The 27,769-nt window shown below is 40.9% G+C and overlaps 1 long non-coding RNA gene across 1 annotated transcript in view; it reads left to right on the top strand.

Moving 5' to 3' along the window:
* The window catches only part of LOC142052155 (uncharacterized), a 188,914-nt gene that overhangs the window by 80,262 nt on the left and 80,883 nt on the right, over positions 1-27,769 (top strand). Inside the window, exon 3 of the long non-coding RNA XR_012658742.1 lies at positions 4,543-4,704. This is a non-coding gene — a long non-coding RNA (uncharacterized LOC142052155). The remainder of the gene's footprint in view (positions 1-4,542; positions 4,705-27,769) is intronic.

Raw genomic sequence — 27,769 nt, 5'->3', positions numbered from 1 at the left:
AACTCATGAAAGATAGTCGGGTGCTTAGATCACCCAGTAGTACTATGAAGTCCTTCAGTTACCCAAGGAAAAAAAATACATTTGTCGTGTCAGAAATAGATGTCTAAGGTAGTAGTGGATATAGAGAAATTACTTGAATTCCTCAGAAATATTTCTGTGTAATAAAAGACACAGTTTACTCCTGGTCAAAAGTAGAATTTTCAGTTCATGGGAAATTTCACTTTTTAGAACTTTCCATGGACTGAAAATTCAGTCACTTTGTCAGAGAGAGAGACACTTGTGTTTTTAGTGCATACTTCAAGGTATTTTCCCCAGGTCCTGTAACTGCAGCAAATCTGAAAAAAAACCTTCAACTGAGACACATAGAATGATAAAAAGTCCTGAGTTGGAAAGGACCCACAAGGATCATCGAGTCCAACTCCTGTCCCTGCACAGGACAACCCCAAAACTCACACCATGTGCCTGAGGGTGTTGTCTAGGTGCTTCTTGAATATTGTCAGGCTTGGCTCCACGACTGCCTCCCTGGGGAGCCTGTTCTAGTGCTCCACTGCCCTCTGGGTGAAGAAACTTTTCCTGATATCCGACCTAAACCTCCCCTGGCACATCTTCCTGCCATTCCCTCGGGTCCTGTCATCAGTCACCAGAGAGAAGAGATCAGTGCCTGCCCCTCCTCCTCCCCTTTGGGAGGAAGCTGCAGACCGCCATGAGGTTTCTCCTCAGTCTCCTCTCCTCCAGGCTGAACAAACCAAGTGACTTTCGGTGCCTCTCATACCATTTGTTCTCTAAACCCTTTACCAACCTTGTGGCCCTCCTCTGGACACTCTCTAGTAGCTTTGTATCCTTAATGTACTGTGGCACGCAAACCCGCACACAGCACTGGAGGTGAGGCCGCACCAGTGCAGAGCAGAGCGGGACAACCACCTCCCCCGACCGGCTGCAATGCAGGGCTTGATGCACCCCTGGACATGGTTGGTCCTCTTGGCTGCCAGGGCACACTGTTGGCTCGTGTTCAATGTTGAGCAGAACCCCCAGGTCCCTCTCCACGGGGATGTTCTCCAGCCCCTCATTCCCCAGTCTGTCTGCACATCCAGGGTTGTCGTGCCCCAGGTGCAGAATCTGGCACTTGCCCTTGTTAAACTTCTTATGGTTGGTGATTGCCCAGCTCTCCAGTCTGTCCAGATCTCTCTGCAGGGCCCCTCTGCCCTCAAGCGCATCAACAGCTCCTCTCAATTTTGTGTCATCAGCAAACTTAATTAGCATTCCTCCCAGTCCTGCACCCAAGTCATTTATGAAGACATTAAAGAGTAGAGTACTGGCCCTAAGATGGATCCCTGTGGAACCCCGCTAGCGACTGGCTGCCAGCCTGATGTAACCCCATTTACTATGACCCTTTGAGCCCGATCGTCAGCCAGGTGCTCACCCACGGTGTTCTGTGTTTGTCTAGCTGTGTGCTGGACATTTTGTGCAGGAGGATACTGTGGGAGAGAGTATCAAGAGCTTTACTGAAATCCAGAAAGATTATGTTGACTGGCTTCCCTTAGTCAACTAGGCGGGTAACCTTGTCATAGGAAGAAATCAGATTTGTTAGGCAGGGCTTTCCCCTCGTGAACTCATGCTGTCTGGGACAAATGACTGCATTGTCCTTCAGGTGTTTTTCAATAACTCCCAGAATAATCTTCTGCATAATTTTGCCAGGCACAGAAGTGAGACTGACTGAGTGGGCCTGTAGTTACCGGGGTCATCCCTGTTGCCTTTCTTGGAGACTGGGACAACTTTTGCCAGCTTCTAGTTAACTGGGACCTCTCCAGATTCCAAAGAGCATTGAAAAATCATTGAGAAGAGGTCTCGCTATGACATCAGCCAGCTCTTTAAGTACCCTTGGATGAATCCCATCAGACTGCATTGATTTATAGGCATCCAGCTGTAGTAGCAAGTCCTGCACGAGTTGGGGATTGATTGGGAGTTTATCATTCCCACAGTCATGGTTGTGTAGCCCAGGTTCTCTGGGGGTCCCAGAGCCCACCATCGGTGTTGAAGACTGAGGCAAAGAAAGCCTTAAACATCTCTGCTTTGTTTATGTCCCTGTTTTTGAGGTGACCATTCCCATTGAGTGATGGGCCAATGTTATTTCTGGCCTGCCTTTTTCCATTAACATATTTACAAAAGCCCTTCTTATTGTTCCTCACAGTACTGGCCAGGTTCAACTCTAATTGAGCTTTGGCCATGTGAATGTCCTTCCTGCAGTGAACAGCCTCTCTCTAGTCCTCCCATGTCACTTGATTTTGCTTCCACTGGCCATATACTTTCTTTTTTCTCCTTATTTCTAGAAGATCCCTGCTCAGCCAAGCCAGCCTTCTGCCTCACCAGCTTGACTTCCTACACTTTGGAATTGCCTGCACCTGTGGTCTTAGGAGGTGGTGCTTAAAAAGCAACCAGCACTAGTGGACCCCAACACCTTCACAGCTTTTCCCCAGGGGACCTTCCTAAGCAGGTCCCTGAGCAACCTCAAGTCTGCTCTCCTCATGTCCAGAGTTGAGGTCTTGCTGGCAGCTTTCCTCCTGTTACCATAGATTTTAAGCTTGGCTGCTTCATGGTCACTATGGCCAAGGCAGCCACCGATCTCCACTTCCCCCATGAGACCCTCTCTGTTAATAAGAAAGAAATCGAGGAAGGCACCTTTTCGGGTCAGTTCCCTCAGTACCTGTACCAAGAAGTTATTGTCCAGATGGTTTAGAAACCTTCTGGACCTGTTTGCCCCAGCTGTGTGGTATTCCCAGTTGACACCTGGCAAGTTGAAGTCCCCGCCAAGGACAAGGGCCAGGTGACTTAGAGGTATCCCTTAGTTCCTCAGAGAACAACTCATCAGTGTCATCACCCTGGCTGGGTGGTCTATAGCAGACTCCCAAGAGAACATCCACTTTATTTGTCTGTCTGTTAATCCTTACCCAGAGTCCCTCAACTGTGCCATTGCCAACTGCAAGCCCCCTGCATTCCAGCTCTATATGCAATGCAACCCCACTGCCTCACCTGCCCTGCCTATGCCTCCTGAAGAGCCTGTAACCATCCATCATGGCACACCAGGTGCAGGACTCATCCCACCAGCTTTCACTTATGCCACTGATGTCGTATCTCTGGGACTGGGCCAAGGCTTCTAGTTCCTCTTGCTTATTATTCATGCTGTGTGTGTTTGTGTAGAAACACTTCAAGTGTGCTTCATTGTGCCCATTGCCACATGGAGCAGCCTGAAGAATCTCACTAGCACGCAGCTCCTCCAACTTTGGTGAGTCTACCCATTGCCCATCACTGACTAGCTTAGTACCACCCCTTTGCCCCTTGTAATCTTGTAGGAGAGCATTAAAGATGGTTCAAGGGCTCCCTGAATTGCCTTGGAGCTGTATGCTGAAATCCCATGGACCCAGAGCTGGGAGTGTCTGCCTGGTGGGCTTGTTCCAGAGCTGTCTATCCTGCAAGTGTGCAGAGCACTGACTGGGGTTTGCAAGTACCCCACCTTGCATGGTCACTTGGCAGGCTGTCCCTGTGCTGGGATTCAGTTTGGGTGACTTCAAAGCAGAGATCTTCTTTTAAGACCCCCATAGTATTGGAATTGGGCTTTTTCAGAGCTGTGTCACCTGCTGGGAAGGTGTGCAAGTCCCTTTCCAAAGTTATACACCACTTCTATCTGGAATTTTAGTAGTATTGAATTTCCCTCTTGGTCTCATCACTGAGCAGAATCTACACAGCCCTGGCTGCTGCAGCCCTGCCCCACATGTCCTCCCAAATGTGAAGACCTCAGAAGGCAGCAGTATGGCCTCCTTCACGACGTCTGTGTTTGTGGAGGGGATTATTTCATGTTTGACGCACAGCCCTTGCCAGCCTCTTCTGCTGCTTTTGCTCTTTGTATCCATGGAATTGGACTGGAAGTAGAATGAACTAATCCTATATTTAGTTTTTTTTTTGTAATAAATACATTTGTGATCTGTTGTTAGCAGACTGGAAAAGATATCAGCTTTCTAGGCACAGTTCTGCAGTGTCTTTGTTCGCTACTAATGTTTCCTAAATCTGAAAAAGGATGGAGTACTGGGGAAAAAAAAAGTCAGCTTATGTGAGTTACATGAAAACGTGTGACAAAATCACTAAACAGGTGCATCTCTGGTGTAGGTACATAAATTTACTTCGTTTATACATAACATAGACATACTAATACACATCTCTTGAAAATACATGTTTAAAGCTATAGACTGCAAAAAAGTATACCTTATGTAGCAGCATATACCATTCAAAGCAAATATTTTAAAGGTAATAGGCATGCTTTGCATGTGAAGAGAATGTACACAAACCCAATATACAAAGTGGATGAATCCATTATGTAAATCTAAAGTTGTCAAAGTGATCTATTATAACTGTTTTTACTGTCAGCTGTTCCACATAGCACAAATTCAGCAACATACTCATCCTGATAGGGGAGAGTATTTAGATATTATACCAACTATTAATTTTACTGATTTCTACAGCACCTGTTGCAATGTCTTTTTTTTGTTACAGGGATTAATGCACAAAACAAGATGAAAATCAAAAGCTAACAAAAGAAGGGCCCTGTTCATGACTTGAATATAAATTGAAGGCTATGAAGGAATGACGTGGCACAGAGAATTGCTGCTGGAGGCCAGTCTTTCATCAGAGGGTCATGTTTAGAAACTACAGCAGGTGAGAGGGAACCAAATGTCCTAAGTGATGGCTGTTTGTAACCTATGTGAAAGAGACGTGCTCTCCATTCAGTCTCTGGTATGTTGCATACACACTGGGATGTGAATGGGCGCTAATGTGAACCTCGCTATCATTCTCTGCAAAGAGCCTGTGGGCTTCTTTTTTTGATCTCCAGAACTAGTCATTGAGTGTTTCTTCTCCCTGCCCACAAAAGATGCTTCTTTTCCCATGGAAAATACTTCTCCAGGCTTTAGGAGTAAGGCAATATTCTAAAAGATTTTTCTGTCATTGCTAATGCTACTTTTTTTCTCGGCATGCTAGATTTGAATTTGCACTGCTAGAAATCTAGCAGTTCAATACAAATGCTATTCAAACATTTTAACAATATTCTGGCTGTGAAAGTTACTTTAATTATCTCTTGTTGTGTCTGCTTTCTTTTTAAAAGGCAAGGTAACATATGCTCCTGCATCCTGACAGTTGTGCTCCTCCCCAAGCAGTAGGAAAACTCAGAGCTTTGAGCCAGGCCCTGCAAAACTTATTGTCCATTTCACGTGTGTTAGAGTTTCCCAAAAAAGACAAGGTGTATCAGGCAGCATTGTGAAGTCAACGTATGTAAGTTTGAAAGGATTAAGGCATGAAATAATAGTGCAACCAATGGCTTCTTTGCTTCCTTTTCCTATATTTTTACTGATTGACCCATGCAGATTTCTTCTTTTGAGATCTCCAGGTTCAATGGATTTGGGTATTGGCACAGTCCAAAACCACAGAGCTCTGCAGTTTACTGTGGTTAATTGGAGGTTGGTTTGAGAACAACACGGTTCTTTCAAGGTAAAAGAATGAGGCTTTCACATTTGTTCAAATGTGGGATCGGAGGGAGAGAGCAAGGTGTCCAGGAGTGCCCAGTGGCTCAGAGTGCAGTACATAGAGCCGAGTCCATGGTCTGAGGTCAGGCGAGTGGCCTAATCAGTGACTGCTCTGAGGTCTGTCTCTTGTTGTTTGGGGTTGGGGCTTGGGGGTTATTTTTATGTTTTGTTTTCTTCGGTTTTACTACAAAGTTTGCTGTGGGCTGAGAATGTTCCTGATGCGTGTGTCATTGAAACAGATAGAGATGTTTCCACAAAAAAAGAAGTATTTTTCCAAGAACTGCCATTTTTTTTAGAGTAACATTTAATTGGAGAAAATAGGCAGTAATTAAGCATCCTTTTAAGCATCTCAAATCTGTAGATAGTGAATAAAAACAACAAAAGCTGTCACCACTGAGCAGCTGAATGTTGCTTGACATTATCATTTGCTCATATGAGAGATATGTTACAAAGGATGTCTTAACATTTTGAGTCTTTAAACTACCTAACTTGGCTTTGTAGTTTCTGTTATTTTTTTCTCTGGATTATTGTAGAATGTGGAGTGAAGATCTCTCTTTTGCTTTCTGCAAATGCTAACTCAAAATGTGTCATGTTCCTAATCATTTACCTTGGATCATGGGAGGAGAAATCCCAAATGGTAGAGTTTGGGTTTGTAGAAGAGTAATGTGAGGAGCAGGAAGCTAATAAAATTCTTGTCTGGATTTCAGAAAAGAAGATGGTTTTATCTAAACATTAGACTGCTTCCCCTCTAGGAGATTTCTGGCTTCTCAACAGCACTGACCTCCTTCCAGGCAGCACCCCAGGATGCTCGCCGTTCTGGTAAAACTTCACAGCCGTTCTTGGTGCCTGGATCTCAAGTTGCAGCCAACTGGCTGCTCTGCAACTTGAAAGCCAGACCTGCTATCCATGTGTCAAGTAGCATTACAGAAATTGGTTCTTGTCCACCCCTAATACCTTCACTTGTGGAGACGGAAGGGATGTTTCCATGAATCCTGATATTTTGGGACTACACAATGCCTCCTGTAAATTAACTTCATAGAGGGGAGGGACAAGCTGGACAGGCTGCATGGAGATTGGGGTTTTAATGACCTCCTTTAATGGCAGGTTTTTCAGAGTTGTGCTATTGGACTTTTAGAGGGGCTTTGATGGCTGTACATTTAATATTTGTGAATTTGCCTCTGTGGACTGGTGTGCATCTTGGCACATGCAGAAGGCCAGGCCAAGAAAAAGGCCTACCAGCTGTGTGCCAGATGAGAGTAAAATGTGCCTGTCTGTGCAGCCACAGCATGCTGCTAAATCAAATGAGTTTATTAGCATAGTTGGTGAGTAATATTCCTTGTTATGTTTGGGAAGAAATGTCCAGGAGTGAGCACTGTGTTTCAGCGGCGTTTTCTGCAAAACATGTGGAAACTGCTTTGTAGTTGAGTTGTTGGTTTGTTTGATGGTGAGGTTTTTTTTTTAATTTCTTTTTAAAATAATTATTTAATATAAAGGGATCTTGAAGAGTTTATTTCCAATAAGTTCAGTTAGGAGTGAAAAAGAAAGGTGGTACTTCAAAGCTCCAGATGGGAGCCCCTGCATGAATATTAATGCATGCGTTTTAATGTGTGAGGGATTCTGTACCTTTTAGTGAATTCACCTTGGCTTTCTTGGGTATCCCTGTGAACTCTTTTTTATTGCCTTAGTGAGAAGTAAAGCTGGTTCATTACAGTGTCTTCCTGAAAAGTGTTATCCATCATGGTATTACTGCTGAAAGGGAAGGAGATATCCTGCTTCCCTAAGAAGACTCCTTTCCCTTGTTTGAATCACTATTATTAGAAAATTGTTTTGCAGAGTGTCAGTTTGTTCCGTTTTCACTTTTTGTGAAAAGCGTCTGATAATTTTGAGATTTGTTGAGCATTTTGGGCAAAAAAAATATGATTTAGAGCCAAAAAATACATAATTTGATAAAATTATGTTGTAAATATTTTTCTAATTGTAATGATTGTAGAATTATGTGCTTCAAAAACTGAAATTTATCTGATGTGTACAGGACCCTGGGGAAAAAAAGGGAACTTTTTCAGTAAGGCAGATCAGTGGTCCACTTTGTCTCATGTACCTTTCCAGAGGCAGTCTGCAGATCTCCAGCCCTCCACTAGCTGATGTTGAGGGACAGACCTACACTGAACAAGGGCTTTGTGTTACTCTGTTCAATCAAGGAGCTTGAGTTTAGTGAATTTGTCGCTCTGTTTTGTTCTGTGGCTGTTTTGTGCATATCTTGTGTTTGTATTACTAATTTAAATCTGTAATTTTTTGCAAGATTTTTTTATTATGCAGTTATGGTTCCTTTGTATTGCCAGCACTAACAGATAGCTTATTTCTTTAATCAGTTATTTGATATGTGAATCTATCTAAATAAAATACATGCTGCATATCTGGTACCTGGCACTGGAAAAACAACTTGTTCCCAGTCTTCCTGAGGGTAATAGAAATATTTTAAAGTAAATGCTATCATATGAGTATTGTATTTTTATACATTATAATGGCTTTGTTTTTTGTTTGTTTTTTTTTTTAAATTAAAAATGCTAAAAAATTCAGGTATCTTTTCTACAGATCTCTGCAGAGGGTCTTCTAAGCACTAGTATGTGTTCCTTGCATCTTTCTGTAAAAGTAAAAGCACAAGTGTTATGATCAGTTGGAATATCACTAGTTCTTATCCAGAGCATATCATTGCAAAAATAGTGTAGTTCCCCAAGAAGTAAGTGTGAGCTATGTTATACTTTTGTGACTTTTATTGGAGAGAGTCAAGTTCCACTAGGCTGTATTTCAGAAAAGCAGACAGTTGTAGTCACGGTATTTTGGGATAAGATAGTTCATTTCTGAAAGTCTCTTAAGATTGGTAACCACTCTTGAAATTGTCTTTAAAAGTTTGTTTTTGATAAAATAGTTTCTTCCAAGTTGCATCCAGCTGACAGTTTTTTATATTAATAAAAGTTCTTTAATCCTTCCTGAGTACTGAAGAAGGTTGTCCTGAGAGAGAAAGAAACTGCATACAGTTCAAATAGATTCAGTTAATTTTCTTGTGTGGACTAGCATAAGGAAGCTTCTGGTCTGGGAGTCTATATGATATAGGACCTTCAGTCTACAGGAATGTAATTTAAAGGATGAAGTATAAGTTTACTTCATGGGTGTTGTGGTCATGCTGTAATGTCATGAAATCCATTTGTCAGACCAGTGTTTCTGTGTTGGCAATTGACTACTCATTCCTACTTTCTCCAGAAGATACTGTGCTCACCAGAGTTAACAAGAAAGGGAACAGTTTTTCTACCATTTTCATGGCCTGATAGACTGAAGCCAGTTCTCTTACCAATAATTTTGATTGAAGCAGAAACTGCTGATCATGTCTGTCTTCACTGTCCTTTTAGGACTTTGACTAAAAACTAGATATTTTATGTAATTGTTTCTGCCTAGCATCTTGTTCATGGAAAGAAAGGATTATTGTGTCCTGAGAATTGAACTACAAAGGGCAATCTATGATAATGTTTTCAATTTAAAATTTCTGTAAAATTTATTTCTAACATTCCAATGGACTTTTTTTAAAAAAAAGAAATTGAATGAAAGTAACTCAGTTAGATGCTCCATAGGATCTCTGAAAAAAATTGTCGCTTTTTTTTCCTGAGTCCATGTTATGTAAAGCCATGTTTACATTGCAATCATCATTTGGCGTTCCTCATTTCTCTGATTTCCTCCTCCCTCCTCCATCTGCCATAACAGTCACAGAATTTCTAAAAGAACACCAAAACACTTTCAACTGAATTTGATCACAATTTGCAATGTATTGTTGGCAGTTAATCATATGTTTTTATATTCTGTTTCATGGAAATCTTCATGTGAAAAGCTTTTCTGATAATGAGTTGTCTGCAATACCCTATGGTTCTTTGATTCCAGGTCACACTCAGTCATTGCTCTGTCCTCCCATCTCTACAGAATCTTTCTGCTCTATAGAAATGTCTAAAAGCAGAATAATTGTGTCCAAAAGGTTTAATCTTGTTTTGATATCAATATCATGAAGAACTGAAATATGGATCCTTCCATCTTATCCAATAGTACATCTGCTAGGACAAATGACCCACTTATTACATGGATCTAGAAATAATTTAAATCATCTTATTAATAAGCTGAATGTAATTAATAGAAGTAATTGTGTAGCATGAAGTAGTGAACTATCGAATATAAAATTTTAAAGAAACTATAGATCATAGAATCACATAATATCTCGAGTTGAAAGGGACCCATAAGGATCACCCAAATCCCTGTTCCTCGCAGGACTACCTAAAACTAAACTATATAACTAAAAGCATTGTCCAGACACTCCTTGAACTCTGACAGGCTTGGTGCTGTGGGGAGCCTGTTCCAGTGATCAACCACCAGTGAAGAACCTTTTCCTCATGTCCAGTCTGAGCTTCCCCTGATGCAGCTGCATCCCATTTCCTCATGTCCTACCGATGGTCACCAGAGAATGGAGATCAGCACCACCCCTCCGCTGCCCTCCGTGAGGAAGTTGCAGACTGCCATGAGGTCACCCCTCAGCCCTCTCTTCTCCAAGCTGAACAAGCCAAGTGACCCCAGCTGCTCCTCGGAAATCTTGCCCTTTACTAGATTTTACTGTTCATTACGCTATTTTTTCCAGTAGCAATATCTAGTCTTTCCTCCTAAAATATATATTTTTTTTTTCAATGTGAGAAATGCAAAATTTGGAGCCCTTTGAAAAAGGTGGTGTTGATATTCTCCTTTCAATTAAGTTTTTTGTGGTTTAATCACTGCGCTGACTTCAGTCCACAGGGAGTTAGAATCCAAAGTGCTCACCTTCAGGTGATTGCCCAAGCTTTCCACAAGCTTCTAGAGTTGAGTATCCTTACAGATACACATCCCACCCTTTAGACTCATGAAAGCTGTTGTTCTCATCGCCTGCTTATAGCTTTTCTTCTCAGTGACTTTTTAAGTATTTTACACAAATTGGAAAAGTAACAGCAGGAAACAAGAGAAAAACACCTCAGAATAATGGTTGTGGGCACACTCCTGGGAGATGCAAGATATAGGTTCAAATCCCCTCAATTAATTGTGTGGCTCCCAAACCCCAGATAATTAACTGACTATAAAGCTAAAAAACAAAGCTTTAAAATGTTTCCAATAACAGAGGAAGGTAAACACCATTTGTGGTTTCAATAGTGATAATATTACCTGAATTTATGAACAGATAATTTAGAGCTCTTTGTGTCTGATACAGTTGGCTCTTTCAGTGATTTTACTGTTTTTCCAACAGGTGACCTAACTTTACAAACTACAAACCTTTTTTTAAAAAAACCCAAAACATCAAAATGTGTTGAATAACCTTTATCACGAGGTCAGACTGGATGTCGTCTTAGTTACATTCCCTGCAGCTAGGTCCTGTACACTGTGGAGTCCATGGATGCCCAAAGGTTAATAATTCAGTTCTATTTCCTGCGGTATGTCTTCTTCCAAACTGTTTACCTTGATCACAGTTTTGACATGACAGCTCTTCCTGGGTCCCTGAGTTTGTGGGCAGCTTTACAACAGATCGGTGTGCTGCTTTGAAGCATTTCTTTAAAGTGAGCACCCTAAACAGTGGAAAGGGCGTTGAATCTCAAAATACAGGGTTTAGCAGGATTGTATATTGTAGACATCCAGCATCATAACTCTGAACTCTTTTCAGTACAGGAAAAGCTCAGAGTAAAACCAAATTGAAATAAGAGGTTTGTAAAGAAAACTGCCCCCTACTCCTTTTTTGTCCTGGTCGAGCGAGTCTGTCTTTCAGACTGATTCCCAATATAGCAACATTCAGTAGCTTTCAGGTTGCCAAAACTCTGTACAACCCCCTCTGGATCCCAAGGGTGATCTTCCTTCTGACACCCCAGCCACCTGGCTATGGGCTACCAGGTTATTTCAGCAGCCTCCTATTCTCTGCATCTGCTTCAGATTCCCTGCAGGCTTTCTTTTCTCACTCTTGGCTTGCTCTCACCTATCCCACTGCAAAAGGGTTCGCACAACCCAAGCAGGATCCATCTGAGCCTCTGGGGCAGGAACCTTCTCCCTCTACTGCAGAAGGCTGCACCTGACTGTGTGGGCAGGGAACCTTCCTCTTAGTTGTGGTCTTCCTGCCAGTCCCACAGCCTTCTCTGTCAGGGAATAAAATCTTTTCCTGAAAGCTCATGAGAAGCAAAAGTGAGCTGTCAGTTGAAATGGATACTACCTGTCACAGAGTTTTAAGTCCAACAAGCAGAACACTGTCCATTTTACTCTTCTTAGCATCTACAGCGTTGTAATAAACTTGCTGGTTTTCTGAGCTGCAGCCTCAGGAGGGGCTTCAGACACTTCTGGAGGTTCACTGAATTGACACAAGGGTAAACCAGATTTCAAACCAGACAAAAGAAAAGTAAATATAGAATCATAGAGTCATTTAGGTTGGAAAATACTCGTGCAGCCCAACACTGACACTGCCAACTCTCCACCACTAAGCCATATCCCTAAGTGCCATGTCTACACCTCTTTTAAACACCCCCAGGGATGGTAGCTCAACCACTTCCCTGGGCAGCCTGTTCCAATGCTTGAGAACCCTTTTGGTGAAGAAATTTTTCCTAATATCCAATCTGGACTTCCTCTGGCACAATTTGAGGCCGTTTCCTCTTGTCCTATCACTTGTTACCTGGGAAAAGAGATCGAAACCCACCTAGCTACAACCTCCTTTCAGGTAGTTTATTTCAGGTGTACATTTCCCACATTCCTGAGCATACTGCAGTATTCTACATTTCACATTAAAGAAGCAGCAGCCAAGTTGGATCTGAACTAATCTAGCACAACTGACAACTGCAGTAAAAAACCCATCTCCTAAATCAGCTTTATCCTTGTTACTGGAGCTTAAAGGCCCCAGCTGAGAAGCCCCAGTGCACTAAAGCCATTGTACAACCACACAGTAGGAGGCAGTTCCTGCCTCAGAAAGCTTGCAGTCGAAATGGATGAAATACTGTTGAGCATAGCACTGTTACTCTCTGATAGAAAGGCTGAATTTAACTGACACAGTCCCTAGCTCAAGGTCAGAGAAGGACTATGACAAAACTGGTAACCGAACCAAGATCTTCTTAGTCTCAGCCTAGTGCCTGAGCCAGAAGACGATTCTTCAAACCATGCAGAACATCACCATTTGTTTTCATATGAAGTGCTCTCTTTCGTGCCCGTGGTTCTCCAGCACCTTTTTGTGTGGCTTTCCATCTCTGCCACAGAGCTTTCCTCCTCTAGGTGCTATTCTGAATCACAACAGCTATTAAAGTAAGCCATGTGCATCTACACCCTCTGTAAGTGATTTTCAAAAGGGAAAGCTTTTGATAACAATAACTTGCACTGACCAGTCCCGTACATTTTCTTCTCTTTAAGGAAAAAAAAAATCCTGTCTTCCCCTATTCTGTCCTTTTTCTTTATTTCCTACAGTCTTACAATGTCAAAGTCTGTGTAAAGATGAAATGTTTGGGGCAAATCTAAAAAACAAAAAGTCAGAAATTCACAGAAATAGTATGTAGTTGTTGTAAATAGATTTTAGGTGTTGCGTATATTCAGACAGAGAGCACAGAGTTTACCTTTCTTATTAAGGTGCTAAAAAAGCATAATTGGTGCCAGAATCTGTTCCCGAAATAAAGCTGATGTTATCAGAGAAAAAAAATAAGGGCTATTTAATCCTGTCTTCTGTATTCCTTTTTTCCCAAATACAGGGCTTTACTTGCCCTTTCCCTAGGGATAATGAATTCTTGCAAATGTGAGATATACAGTATGAATTCAAGAATAATACAGCACAAAGCTTCTTGAAATCAATACTGAAATTCGCAGTATTATTTCCACTTAAAAACGTGGACAACTATGAAATAGTATTTGCTAATGAAATATTAAATGTCCCATTTTTCTTATAAGGAAGGGACAGATGTTTGTTCAAAACAAGTCTAGTGGCAACTTGCAGAGATAAGAGGACCATCGCTTAAAGAATTCTGGGGGAGGCTGAAGTAATGAGTTTGACTTGTCTGCATGTCTAACAAATATTTATCCTCCTGTCTTATAAATGCTGTAACAGGTTTTCTGCCTAGGAAAGAAAGCCTCAAAAGTGGATATAGGGAATCTTGGCAGGGGGAAATTTTATTAAATAAAACAAGAATAAAAGATAATATTCTTCAGTAGTTTCTAGGCTTCTTATTTGTTGTGGGGAGACATGTCTAAAAGCAACATTTTGTGAATTGGAGTGGTCTTGAAAAATGAGATTAACTTTTTATGTTAAAAATGTATTTGTAGGTAAAGCGATTCTTTTCCTACAGTTGATTTAGGAAGACAGGGAAGAGGTTTTTCAGTGGTACTTAAAAATGGCTGATCAGCAGCTATGTGTGGTGCTGGAGAAAAGGTGTCAATCCATTAATATCATCGGAAAGAGCTACAAAAAACGGAGGAAGTGTCAGTCATCCTGCTGTCCTCCTCAGCTCTGCCTTGCTAGTGACACTGTTACACCAGGGACAAGGCCCTTCATGGAAACATGATGGTAGCAGGGAGGGGAAGTGGTGCAGTCATCGATCGCACTGACAGGTAAGGGAAGGGCTGATGTATGTGGTATACATATCGATATCGTGCCCAGAAATTTGTTTCTCAAGAAATGTGAAGGTAGAAACCTGGCTCTAGCAAAATTAATCAAGATGGTGTATGGAAATGCACTATGTAGCTGAGGGTTTGGGAAAATCCCAGCTGTGGATTAACCAGAGAGACAGTAAAATGAGACCAGTCAGGAGCTGGTTAGTTCGCCCTTCACAGCAACGATGCACGTACAGACATTTACTTTGTGGATGTGATAATAAAATTAAATTTGATTTTTCTGGTTGTAAACAGAAAAAATCCCATGGCTTTGATGGATTGGATCTCTGCTCTAATCCAGCAGAGTGCTCTGAATTTAGTAAAGGATAGCATTGCCCTTACTGGATTTTTCTTCTACAATTTTGTAGACCTGCCTGTTGCCCCATGTCCCGCTCACCTCTGCGGAGCAATCGGGAGCCTTTTAGCTTTTCTATTTATTATATTTCTAGCATCCAATCCATAGCATACATGAGCAATCACCTTTCCTGAAGAGCACTCTTTCATGGTAATCGTGATGGTCAATAGTCAGTTACCAACCCATAAACTATGCAGCCCCTTTTATATACAATAAATTCTGAGTAATAAGCACATTTCAGAAACACAAAGTCCAGCCATGGAGCTCTCTTAGATAGAAACAAGGACAAAACCTGTTGTATAAATCTATTTCTGTTGACATACCTCCCTGCTGACATACTGTCCCAAGTGGCTATGATGGGACTACTCAGTTTATTTTTGCTGAATCCCACATGCTGCAGGCTCTGTTCAGCAGGAGGCAGGTGACCAGGTCCAGCCCTGTAAATCTAGGGGAAAACGTGGCAACCGGGTTCAGCTGCTTCCCAAAGTAAGCACTGACTGACCTTTCTACAAGGCAACACAAGATTCAGCTCAGTGGCCCAGCAAAATAAGCAATAGTCCTGGATCTCTGCCAGGAGTGGGAGAGACAACGAAAGTGGGATTTTGGTGAAGCGTAGAGAAAACTAGCTATATGCCAATCAGGCATTTTAGCACCTCAGGCTGTTATCTATTATCCTACCTAAAAGAACACAGAGGAAGTACTTTGTACTCTGTCTCTCTCCACTTCTAATATGAAAGCTTGGTGCATCCTTATTTCATTATTTTCAAAAGGATGAAAGGAAGAAAGAGCTAAACTCTGGTATTTTTAAATTAGTAATAACTCCAAGAACTTGTTTCATCTGGTCTTTCTACCTCCCTTCCTAGGTACTGTCTGTAAATACGTTGTCCCAAATAAAACATGATATGGTATCAAAGCATATGATTAACAATACCAGAAATAAAGTAAGTCTAAGGACTGGTTAACATTGTTGTTCTCCATCCATGTGATAAAGATTAGTGAGCCATATTACAGATTTGTAATAAAATGATATTTGCTTTGTTATGTACAAATTAAAAGTATCCTACACAAGAAAAGGAACTTAGCCAACTTCTCAGCAGTAAGTTCAGATGGACAGTTTGAATTTTGTACACCATTTTTCTAGAACTGAGCACTGTGGTGCCTCAGTGTGAAGTGTCTTATACCAGAGTGTGAACTCTGCAGAAAGCCAGCAGTTGAAAATGGATGCTGCACCAGCCAGAAGGCCAAGAGAAAAGGTAGTTAATACAATGTACAGCCCTCTGAGGGCTAAACCGTGAGAAATCATGAGGAAAAAAGGCAGGGAGGAAGCCTTATATTTCTCAAGGGCTCACTGCCTCACTTAGGGCTCTAGGAAACACCTCTGTCTGCTCAGGTCTACATGCAAGTTACTATATTGCCAGCATGGAGATGATTGGTGTTCAGCTCCACTTTTTAAAATACAAACAGGGAAAGAAGGGTGCTGTTCTTAGCACCAAATTTTATGTAAAAGTATGGATGCTTGTCAGATGGATGTTGCAACCAAAGGTCCAGCTGCGCCTCATGGGTACATCAGCATTTTTCATCAGATGTTTGCTGGTGACTTTAATTTGAGCTAATTTTAAGTTATCTGGTAGCTTGACAACATAAACAAAAATACTGAACCTTCTATTCTTTTTGTGCCATGGTAGGGCTTTATTAGGAGAGATAGCAACTGTGCTCAGGCAGAAGAGATGCTCTCCTCTACTGCTAAAGAACTGACCTTCGCATTTCTGTGCTGGTGATTACGTATCAGTCTACAGTTTCCACTCCTCTCTGTTGCCATTTTTGTTATTAACAGGGTTTCTGGTCTTCCAGCCTTCCTCTATTCCTAAGCAGCAGCTGGTTCAGAATCACCCTCTATTTAAACTTTGGTGCAAAAACGCTGGTAAGCTGCCTTAAGTGATTTGCTCTTCAGGAGCAGCTGCTGGAGAGCTGTTCTGAAGAAATCAGTAGCAGTCCTAAGCCAAGTGTGAAATATCTGCTCTCCTGAATCTAAGCCTACTTAAGTCAAAACATTACCCTCGCTTCTACATCCTACTGTTTGTTGACCATTTTAGTAATATGTTCCCTCCTCCCATGTCTGTCTATCTGGTGCTTTGTTTGCATGCTGCTGTTGTGGGTTGTTGCTGTATATCTGATCTGCGAGTATCAATGAGTTTGTGGCATTTAGGCCACTGGCTGAGTGGCGCCATTCTCAGCACTGTAATTCAAGATCTCAGTGTTTTCATTATGTCTAATTTGAGTAAATGGCTTCTAGTATAGATCATTCACTTTTGACAAGATGGGATAGCAGCTGGAGGAATTATTTAATTTATTTTAACATGAAGTTGAAAAGGAAATAAAAAAGCCTTGTTTCAGCCAATTTCTGAATCCTAAGAGGGCGTCAGTAATGTTCGTCCTCATTTTAACAAGAGACTAACAGAATCATCAAAATGTACATTGTCTAGAATGATGTTTCGTGATTACAGAGTACTACAACCTTTCTTCTCAATGTTTTCCTTCTCATTTGCTGAAGGATTTCTTTGCTTCCTAAAACTAGTTTGAAATTGTGCAAGAAGAAATAGGTGCCTGTGCAAACAGTTTATGTGAAAACAATGGACAATTCACAGAAGGAAGGTTATATGTGGCCTTCAGGGCTGGGACTAGATATCTTGTAGTAATAGAAATCCAGACAGATTATTCATTACTGCGTAGTAAACCAACAAGGGGAATCTTTGTGGAATAAGAGTTTAAAGTGTAAGTTTTGGAGACAGGGCTTATTTCTTCCTATATCTTCTGTGACACGTCTGCTTGTTTCAGCAGTGCATATATAAGAACATTTATATAATTCGCAACATGACTTTTTCAGGCTTTTGCTAGCAAATGGTCTGTAATGTGCCTCATGCTGGTTTTCCTTTTAAAAATAAAATAAATATTTTGAATTGACTTTGAACTTAACTGTTTTGAGCAAAATGTTACTAGGATATTTAGGACACGGATTTACTGTCTGTGCGTGCTATCTGTAATGACCCAGTAGACCAGAACATCTTCAGAAGAGCTGTCACAATCTATCAAGTCAACGATCTGTGAAATATAAATTCTCTATGGAAGTTGTTATGGCCCATTAAGTAAATAATAATACCTATTTTATAAACTCTATATTAACTTTGTATTTATTACAGAAGATCAAATTGATATGACAAAATAAAAACCAGCCAGAGCCTCCAACTAAAACTTAAACCTCTCTGATAGTGAAAAAACTGTCGTTACATTTTGTCATATTATTTTTATGAATGTCTAGTGTAAAATGGTGTGCAATCTGTATAAAATGCCAGAGTACCCAAACAGTCTATTTTCATAGCATGTTCAGCCTAGTTTTGAGAGCAAAGTCCTTGTCTAAGCTGGCTTAGGTAAATTTAAATAGTCTTCGGCTGAGCTGAAGGAGAAACTTCTTGAAATGTGCACAAAATTCCAAAATACAGCAATTAACAAAACTAATTGCTCTGAATTCTCTCTGAGTTCCCTGGAAGGCATTAATTTTGAGAGTTCCATTCCAAGTGCTGTATCAGAACGTTTTGAAATATTTAATGTGTTTTTCCCCCTGAGGTACAGGGCAGGACTCTGATCCCCATGTTTTATGAAGGAGAATCTGAATCACAAAAGTTAGAATTCATGTCTCCTAATAATAATCATCTAGAAGTTAGGCGCTGGGCCAAATAGACTATAGTCTCAGAAGGAAACATCCCCATTGGCAGGATTCAGCCTAATAGAGGTGTCTGAAGCATATGTTTATGCTTCTGTTGAGAGCTGTGCTTCAGTTGACAAAGCCTCTTGTCTCCAGTCTGTTCCTCCAGGCTGCCTTGCTGGTAAATTGGTTTCTACTTGTGGCTAAGTTTCCTTGGCAAATGGCTTTGCTCTGGAAGGGCTCCAGAGTATGACCCAACACACATTACCAAGGTCAAAATCTAGAGACCCTAAGCCCACAGGAAAGGACTTTAAGCAAACATTACAGTGTATGGAAGATCTAAGGTGTTTGGGGTTGTTCTACCATTGTCCACTGGCAGGTAGAGGTTAGTGTGATGAATGTCACCCGGTATTCTTCTGAAGTAGTACAAGAAGTCTTGAGTACAGCAAACAAGTGAAATGGCTATACTAGGTTGCATGATCTAACTACAGTATTTAAACTTAACATTTTTAACAGTGGTCTATTTTCTTTGGAACATTTTTCCTTTGATGGCTTTGTAGACCCCAAGTTTGATTCAGATGTCAGAACCTCATATGCAGGCTCAGATTGGGAGAATCATTAGAGGATTGAACTAAGTTTGAAGCAACCACAGGAAAAGTTAAGGGAAAAGTAGACAAAGCAAACAATAACAGATTACTAGAATCAGCTGGTATTAGCAATGTAAGGTAACTGCCAGATGAATTAGTTGAGTTACTAACAGTACTGGGAAAGCTTAAATTTCTTTGGTACCCAAAGACTGAAGAATGACAAATATGACAACCAGTCTTTCCAGCAGTGTAGGGTGCCTCTAAGCTTGATCATTTTCCCAAGCTAACTATGAAAACTATAAATGATGCATATAAATATGGAAAAACATTACCTACTTGAGAGGACTCATCATGACTTCTTTAAAAGGAAGTTCTGCTTTATAAGGCTCTTGGCCCTCTTTGAAGGGGCTAGCAAACATGCACGAGAATGGATTTATTAATATAGCCTACTTTAACTTTTAAGGGGCTTTTGACAAAGGCTTTTAAGGAAGCCAGGCTGGTATTGGTTAAGATAAATGACCATGGATAAATAATCAGTTAAAGATGGGAATGGCTTCCAGCATAAAATGGTCAGTGGAGTTCTGCATGGGTGTCTGTTGAGACCTGTAGTGGTCAACATATTCATAGAAGACATAGAAAAGGGGATGAGCGGTGGTGATGATACAAAGGGTTGTCAGGACAAGGGTAAACTGAAGAACTGCTGGCAGATTTTACAAGACTGAAAGACTGGGCAATAAAATTTCAGATTAAATTCAATGTAAAATATGATGGGATACACTGGAGAAAGATCATCTAGACTCACATATGAAATGGTGGGCTCTGAGCTGACCATTACCATTCAGGAGTGAGGTCTGGGGTTGTAATACCTATAGAAATGTAGGTATTTTTCATGCTGTGTAAATATTTTGTTAGACAGTTAATCCTTTTTGTAGCCTTTTTGTGAATGTATCAGATGGTACTGCCAGTCTGAAAAATAAATCATCACATCTTTCCATCCACAGTGGATAATTACCAGCATGTAACTTGGATTCTGTTTAGAACATGACTGATTACAACTAAAATTGTATAGCATGACTCATCAGTTGATAATTAGATCTCCCCTCATACCGTACCTAAGTCATGTCACCATAATCTATAATGATAAAGGAAAGAATGACTGATTTCATGCTTTTGGCAAGTAAAAGCTACAGTTTTCTAATATAGTCACAATAAGGAAATTGATAGGTTTCTCTTGTATTGACTTGCATCTTTTTACACCTTTCATTCAAAGCATTCTTGCTGTCCTTTAATTGATTTTTTTCCTAATTTCCCCTTCAAGTTCCTGTCTTACACTCATATTTCCCACCAGCAAAGACAAATGAGAATCAAAAAGGGAGCTGTGGCTTCAGTATGGACAGACTTTTTTTAAAGACTTAAGTGACAGAATGCCAGCAAAACATCCACCGCCAGAAACCACACCGTATTGCAAGTGTTGCACCAAGAGGAGCTACTGCTGTAGGTGCTGTGTTGAAATAGGCTGGTAAATGTTAGGGGTGATGTGTTATCTCAGCAGAGTTTGGATCTAGAGCTTGATTAACCAAAAGTACAGATGAATTTAAATCTTGGGTTTTGGCTTCAAGCACTGATCGTCAGTTTGTATGGTTCTGCATTTGTTTCCAAGAAGTAGGATGGGAACCGTGACCGTAATCCTCTAAGCGTTTTGATGCATATTTAACTTAGTACGTTCTTTTAATCTCATTAGCACAATAAAGCATTTCAAGTAATTAAAAGATGAACGTTGATTTGTGTGCGAATTTTGCACGTCATCCAATCTGTATTAGAAGCACTGAAATAGCCAAATGATATTAGTGTGTTGAAATACTCTAGGCAAGAGAAGCAATGAGAATTAAACAGTTGCATACTTAACATCATCATCAACTTTATAACATCTGCATGATGTAGTCAATATGCAAATATTTTGTACTCCTGTAAGTATGAAGAAAGATGACCAAGGACATCCCTTTCAATCCTACTTTCCTATGCTTACTAAGAAACAAATGTCATCTGCCCGCATCAGTCTTAATCCTGATCCACATATTGAGTCCAGTGGGTCTGCTTTAAGTAGCGGCTGCAAGCACATGCATGACTGCCTGAAAGAAAGGAGCCTTTGTGTTTGACTATCCAGTTCTCTGATCTGGTTGCAGACTGGAAGGAATATTAAGGATCCCTTTACATCTGACTGATAGCTCAAATGCAGAGTCAGGGGTTTTGAAGGATGAAAAGCTTATTTGCATAACTAACCTTCAACTGTAATCCCAGTGCAAACTTAAAAGATGTATCTACACATTAATAATACTTTAATCATTCCCAAATGCAAATCAAGATGCATAATTTTTCCATAAATCAACACTGTTATATACTTTATGAAACTGTATGTTCAATGCTATTCTCTGGAAAAACTAATTAAAATTGTCATTTGATAAATATAACGAATGATAGTATTTCCCATGTAACACATAAAATATTTAGAAACTGAAGCTAGTACAACCAATATATTGAGAAAATCCACAGGTCAGACTTAAGGTTATTCTGTAATGATGAAAAAAATTCATTCCTTTTATGTAAATGTGAATAATATATGAATAATGTATGCTTGTTATGTAGGCAATGTAAAATTTATCATGTCCTTTAATATTCACTGCTTGGGTTTTAAGTGCTTTGCTTTTGTAAATGATGCAATAGGTAAGTACATCTGTGTCATTTAACAGCCCAAGTGTTTTCTATTCGAACAGAGCTATTGTCGTCTGCAAAGTTTAGAACTGTTTTAAAGACCCTCAAGGTTTTGGTTTGGTGGAAATTTAAATCTGGTGATTTGTTTGGGATGCTTTGAAACTTTTATGAAAACCTCCCTAAAGACCCTGACACTTGAAATAATTGAAAGATAACATGTATTCCACTAGTATTAGTGAATTCCTTTGTGTATCTAACACCTACACGGAGTTGTGAAGATCTGTTTGTGTGTTTTCTGAGGTTCCTCCTACTGGTTTAGTGCTTCAGGGCTGCTGCAAGCAGCTTCCTCTGTTCTGGCAGCTAGTCAAGGGCAAAGCAAATTCTTCCTCCCTGGGCTGGTAGTGTGTGTCATACTGGGTATTATTTTAAGACATGTACTGTAGGAAATGGAGACTTTCTGAAGAGGGTAGCAGTTTAAAGGTCTGCAGGTCTGCTGGCTTACGACGTAACAGGTTACTGGTGGAAAGCAGGCCAAATCAGAGTCTAATGTGAAAACTGAATGAGGTGGAAAGCTTATACTGTGCCAATGCTTTCATCCCAGTAATGAAGGGCCCTAGGGCTAGTCCTTTCTTTGTAACAGCCTTCAGACAGGAATGAATGTATGAAAGCTTGTGGCTGCTTAAACTGGAAACTCACTGGGCTCCCTGTGAACCCCCAGAGACCTGCTACTGCAAGCCCTGGCAGCAAGGTGCAGAGTGGCTCAGCCCCTGCAACAATCCCTTTTTCCCTCCTTTTTTGGAATGAGAAAGGGATCACTTCCTTGAAAGCAAAACACCCTTTTATACATATGCCTTTGGGATCCAGCCTAGGTGAGTAATGGTTGTGAAGTAATGCAGCACCTTTAGAGTAATTTAAACCTGATTCTGCACACAGAGCTCAGTTCATCTGACATGGGAAATTTAGGCCAGCATGGACTTTTCCATGAGAAGGGCTCTTTGTTTTTGTTGCTTTGTGGATTCAGCTTTCACCTGCAGATCCTGAAGGGTGTTACAAAAGAAGGAGGCATCACAGTCCCCATGTATGGATGCACATGCAGCTTTAGGAGAGTGAGATGGCTTGTGTGAGGCCAGCATTGCAGGCAGGAATAAAGACCAGTCTCTGCAAACATTTGGATATGGTTCTAAAAGTTGGCTGTGGGACACCTTGCTTCCTTTTGAGTTTTGGTTCTCCTGTAAACATAGAGTTTTGGATGCCAAACAGCTGGGCTATTTGTAGTGCATTAGAAATAAATGGATGCAGTTTATACAAACCCCACAGAATATGTGGACTTTTTTTACAAGTCCTTAAACTTTTGGTGGGTTGCTGTTTAAAGTCACTGACCAGAGTACCATATGAGCTACTTGACAAGAAGAAATCCGGGGGTTGCTCGCAGTTATAAAATCAGTGTAAGACACATGCTGATGCGCTGTCTCACTGAAAAGAGCCCTTGTTAGATAGCTTTTTTTTCACGCTGAACACAACTGCGTTTTTTGCTTTTAGTCTTGTATTCACATTGCCAGATGGTACTAAAAGGAAAAAGAGGAAATGAATCACTCTCTCTAATAATTTTCATTATTGGCCCTGCCACTGCATGTCTGCTTCATCTGGATGAACGTTCCTACGGGGAAGCTGGTGATCTCCAAACTATTTCAGACTGATCTCCCCTTCAGCCCAGCTTTACCTGTCCTGGATTCCACAAAACTGCTTGTCCAGAGGTCTGCATAGTTCTGCTGCAAAAAAACAATCAATGGCTTAAAATTTTCTCCTGCGTTTTCCTTCTGTGCAAACCCTGATGAGACTTCAGGCTTATTTAAGCACCTGTCCCTGGTGAAGCCATGCTAAACTTCCTCTGGCTTTAAGTACTGTGAATTCTAAGGCGACGAGTTAGTTTCCATACTCAGGCATGGATGGCAGGACACTAGCACCTGAACACTATCACTGAGATACTGACCAGTGCCTCTGTTGTTAGGAAAAATGGCTAACTATTGCTGCATAATAGGAACCATGTTTGATGGCTTTCTTGTATTATTTAAGTTTCCAGTTAGAGTGATGATAAAACTTGCACGTATAAATTAAAGCCAAACAGCTGTCCCTTTGTACCATGTCCTAATTTTCTTGGTGTTATTTTGTTCCTGTTATAAGCGTGGAAATACCACTGTTGATACTAGGCACAAAATTAAAACAATAACAAAGATCATCTTCAATCCCTAAGCACTGAAGCAATAAAAGTTGCATATCAAGAAGAATTGAATGGACTAGGCTGTACGCATTAACCCAGAAAGCACATCTCATAGCCACTTGTAATAACAACTGGAAAGCTGGAAGCAGAATTCCAAATCAGTATGTGAGACTAATCCCACTCCCCTAGAGCTAAGTGGAAGTGTCTTGGGTACGTGAGCTGAAACCTGCATCAGAGCAAAATACAAACCTACCTGAAAAATCCAATCTGTCCTAGTCCATCGTTGTTGCATCACTCTTGCATGATAAAGGTATAAACCCAGTACTTCCTAGGAAGTATTTATTGAGCCTTAAATCCTTGACATCACAGGCCTTTAGACTAAAATGTAGTAGTACCATTTGTGTTTTTTCCCTTCCTTCACAGAATGCAGTCAGTTGGGAAAGGAGCATTTCTCAGTTTACTGTTGCTTGCTGTTAGCATTTTACTGGGATCTGGAAGTCTCAGAAAGACTGACTGCAGCCAGCAAGCCATATGTGGTGGCAAGTGTTGCACAGTTGTGTGATTCCTGTTCTAATTAACTTGTGTGTTCTTGTGTGATTCCTGCTTTAATGAGGTTACATGTTCTGAGTAGAAGAAAGAAAACGATGATATCCCCTTTACACAGGCAGGGACTTCGCACAGGTCAAAGGGCTACATCTGAAATTAGAGCTCTTAAGTCTGGTTGCTTCAAGATGATCCTCCCTACCCGAGTTTTTAGCCTCCTGTTAGAGCTGGCAATTTCTCTGATGCCTTAGTTGGTTGCAGCTCCCTGGCTAACAAGGTCAGGCTCCTTTGCAAGCACACCAGGGACAGGGTGTTGTTCAGATTGCTGCGTGCATGGGTCTACCTTCATATTCCAGCTGAGGCAACTCTGAAGTCATTGCTACAAACGCTTCAGATTGGGTATGTCTAGAGGAAGAGAATGATCTGTGATGTTCGGCAACTTTCTTAACATTTTCTGATACTTGCTATTAAAGCATATTAGGCTCAGTATGTATATGCCTCATTTTTAAAACCCCTTCTCACATGTTCACTCGATAACAGTTTCCAGCATATTGTACTCTTGTGTGCTGTAAATAGCTGTAAATCTTTTAACAGCAGAACTGTCCGCTTCAGTGATAGCCAGGGCATTTGATCAAAGTTTTCTACAGGTGCCTGCTAAAGTCACAGGCCTCCATTAGTAGGCAAGGCACTAGCTTCCATTCATTTGCTCTTTATGGCCATATACGATGTGCTGTCTTAACCACTGCTCCAGACAAGGTAGGTTGTTTTGAGACTTTTGAAGTGGAGCTGAGCAACTTTGCCAGTTCCGCTATGGTAGTTTCATGAGTAGTAGATAAGACGAGACTGAGAGCTCTGTGCTATTCCGTTATCTCCTCTTGTATCCCTGCTGTGTACTGGCAGTTGTCCGGTTGCATCTGCAGACCTACTGCGAGACTGAATGCAGCTTCTATAATATCTCCTTAGACCACAGTGGCTGACACAGCCCCAGGTCATTTAGCTAAAACATACTGAAAAGCAGGAAAGAGCCAGCGTGTTTTCCAGCTCTGTTTACAAATGTTCCTTGCTCTTTAGGGCTGTTGCCTCCCCCCACCCCCTCCCCGCCATTCCCCTAATATTTTCATTTGCTTTAAAAACAACAGCTTGGCTTAGTTGCAGTCAGCCACGGTGCGCTAATGTGTGCAAGTGACAAAAAAATGCCTACTGTGCTCTTTATTGCATGAATTCTTCTCTGAAAAGGTGAATGCAAGATAGTTTGAATATCATGTGAGATCAGGCACTAAACTCAGAAAAACAGAGCATTTTTTCCTTTCTAAAATTCAAAGGGGAGACAGTTCAGAACACAAGTCTCATGTAAGTGTGGGAGGAGAGAGTGGGAAACGGGCTGGAATTGAATTTAACTGTAGAATGAAGCACTTGAAGTGATCATCCTCTTCTGTTTCTTTTGTCACACCTCATGGATTTCTGACTTTACAATGATGATTTTAAATCTGCTGCTGCAAAAGCTGAAACAAGCAGTAGAGAGCAGTACCGAGCTGCTTGTCTCTGAGGGAAATGGTTGCCATAAAGACAACTGGTCCACAGAAGAAGCAGATGTCCAAAATACAATGCTAATGCCCTCTCCTCGGGTTAGAAACTCTTGTGATGGTCTTCCCTTCTGATAACTGTGCATACACGTGAGATGGAGAACTGAGGCAATGGGACAGATTGTTGTCTGTCCCCTCGCACTTCTGGGCTTCTTTCTGTTGGGATGAAACCAGGCTTTACTTTCATCGGATTATTCCTTGGTAAAAGCTTTCAGAGCAGAGCAGAAAGGAGGTGAATCACAAATAGCTGAAAGGGGAGGGACTAGAGTGAGTGAGACGGGTGAAAAAAAGGAAGGTGTATTTTAAATCAAAGGTTAAATTGCCACTTATGAAGCCATATTTTTTTTTGGCCATTTTAATGGAAAGTAATCAACAAATGTCATTAAACTGATGAGGCTGCCTTCTTTAAGATCAAGTGGAAGTGCTGAACAGTGTAATTTTTTAATTTTTTTTTTAACAAGAGTGTTGTTTTTCATTAATGAAATAAAAATCTCCAGGGAAGGAGGCCATACAGAATGAATTATACATTCCAGATTTCATAGAAGTTATTTAGTGCTAACACATGCTTTGTGCTTCAGATGGAATAATTAATCTCATGTGATTTAGTTGAAATGGAGTTTGGGACCGCTTCTGCTTTCCAGGGGTGGGAGGAGGGCTGTTCATCAGAAACAAATTTGGTTGTATTTATTTCTTACCTCCCCTTAGCATTTTGTCTCTCTGCATTCCTCCTGCGCTGTATAGCACCACAGATACAGAAAAAGGGAAAAGAAGATGCCTGTATTTTGCTTGTCTATATTGCATTTGCTCCACAGATGAACTGTTTCCCATGAGAAATTATTTTGCATAACTCCCTTAACACATACTGCTAAATTCACTGGCTACCTTCCAGTGCTAAAATAGATCTCAGGTTCAAATATGTAGTGAGCCTGGGTTTATACTGATTGTATCTGCAGGTTGTATGCTCTGTTAGTGAAAATCTTTCAGTTAATGTTTTTCCTGTAGTGAAAGGGAATAGAAACGTGTGAACTTGTGCCTTGAGAGCTCCAACCTCATCTCTCTATCCTGTACAAGATAGTCAGGGGTTGTTTATTCTTTCCCCCCCCCTCCCCCACCCCCCTACCCCCAGCACAAAGATTCAAGAAGCCAGGTGTGAACTTACCAGTCAGCTTGTTTCAACTCAGTTTATCTGGGTGTTATGTTCTTTACACTCTTGTCTATGTATTAGAGGGGTAGATCCTGTTGAATGCAAATATATATAGAAGTGTCTTCCATGTTTTATTATAAATTTTTATAAGCTACCCTTTTATAAGTTATCAGTTTAGTAGGTAAACTTACACACATTAAGACTCTTTAAGCCTAGAAATGGGTGAAAGGCTAGCTGTGGTAATCACCTCAGCTAGGGCCTTTGCACGTGTTTGGCATGTCAGTATCTCCACTCCTATTACATACTAAAAGAATGGTGCAGCCTCCCTCCTTGTGGAAGTTCTCTTAAGTCTGCAAGCAGCCCGGAGAACTGATTCACAGTGGCTTGATGCATCCCATTCAGCTCCATAAATAGTATTCAATTCACTCAGGTCTGCTTCTCTGCTATTCCATTAATACCACTCCAGAAGCAGACCCTGTCTGCAGCAAATGAGAAAAACACTTTGTTTTCTTACACTACATGGCATTTCCCTCTTGGCCAGTCTGGTCTGGCTGTTTGGTGACGTCCTTGCTAGATAATGCTCAGGGGCTTAATTAGGTAACATGCCTTCACCTTGCTTTGTACTCATGCGCTCTTTTGGTACTCTGCACTGACAATTACTCAACTAAATTTGACAACCATAATCTCCAGCATGAAACAAAATACAAG

Source organism: Phalacrocorax aristotelis, chromosome 1, assembly GCF_949628215.1.
Source record: "Phalacrocorax aristotelis chromosome 1, bGulAri2.1, whole genome shotgun sequence".
Classification (NCBI taxonomy): Eukaryota; Metazoa; Chordata; class Aves; order Suliformes; family Phalacrocoracidae; genus Phalacrocorax; species Phalacrocorax aristotelis.
Note: the sequence above shows the minus strand (reverse complement) of the source record. Positions and strands in the feature narration are given on the sequence as shown.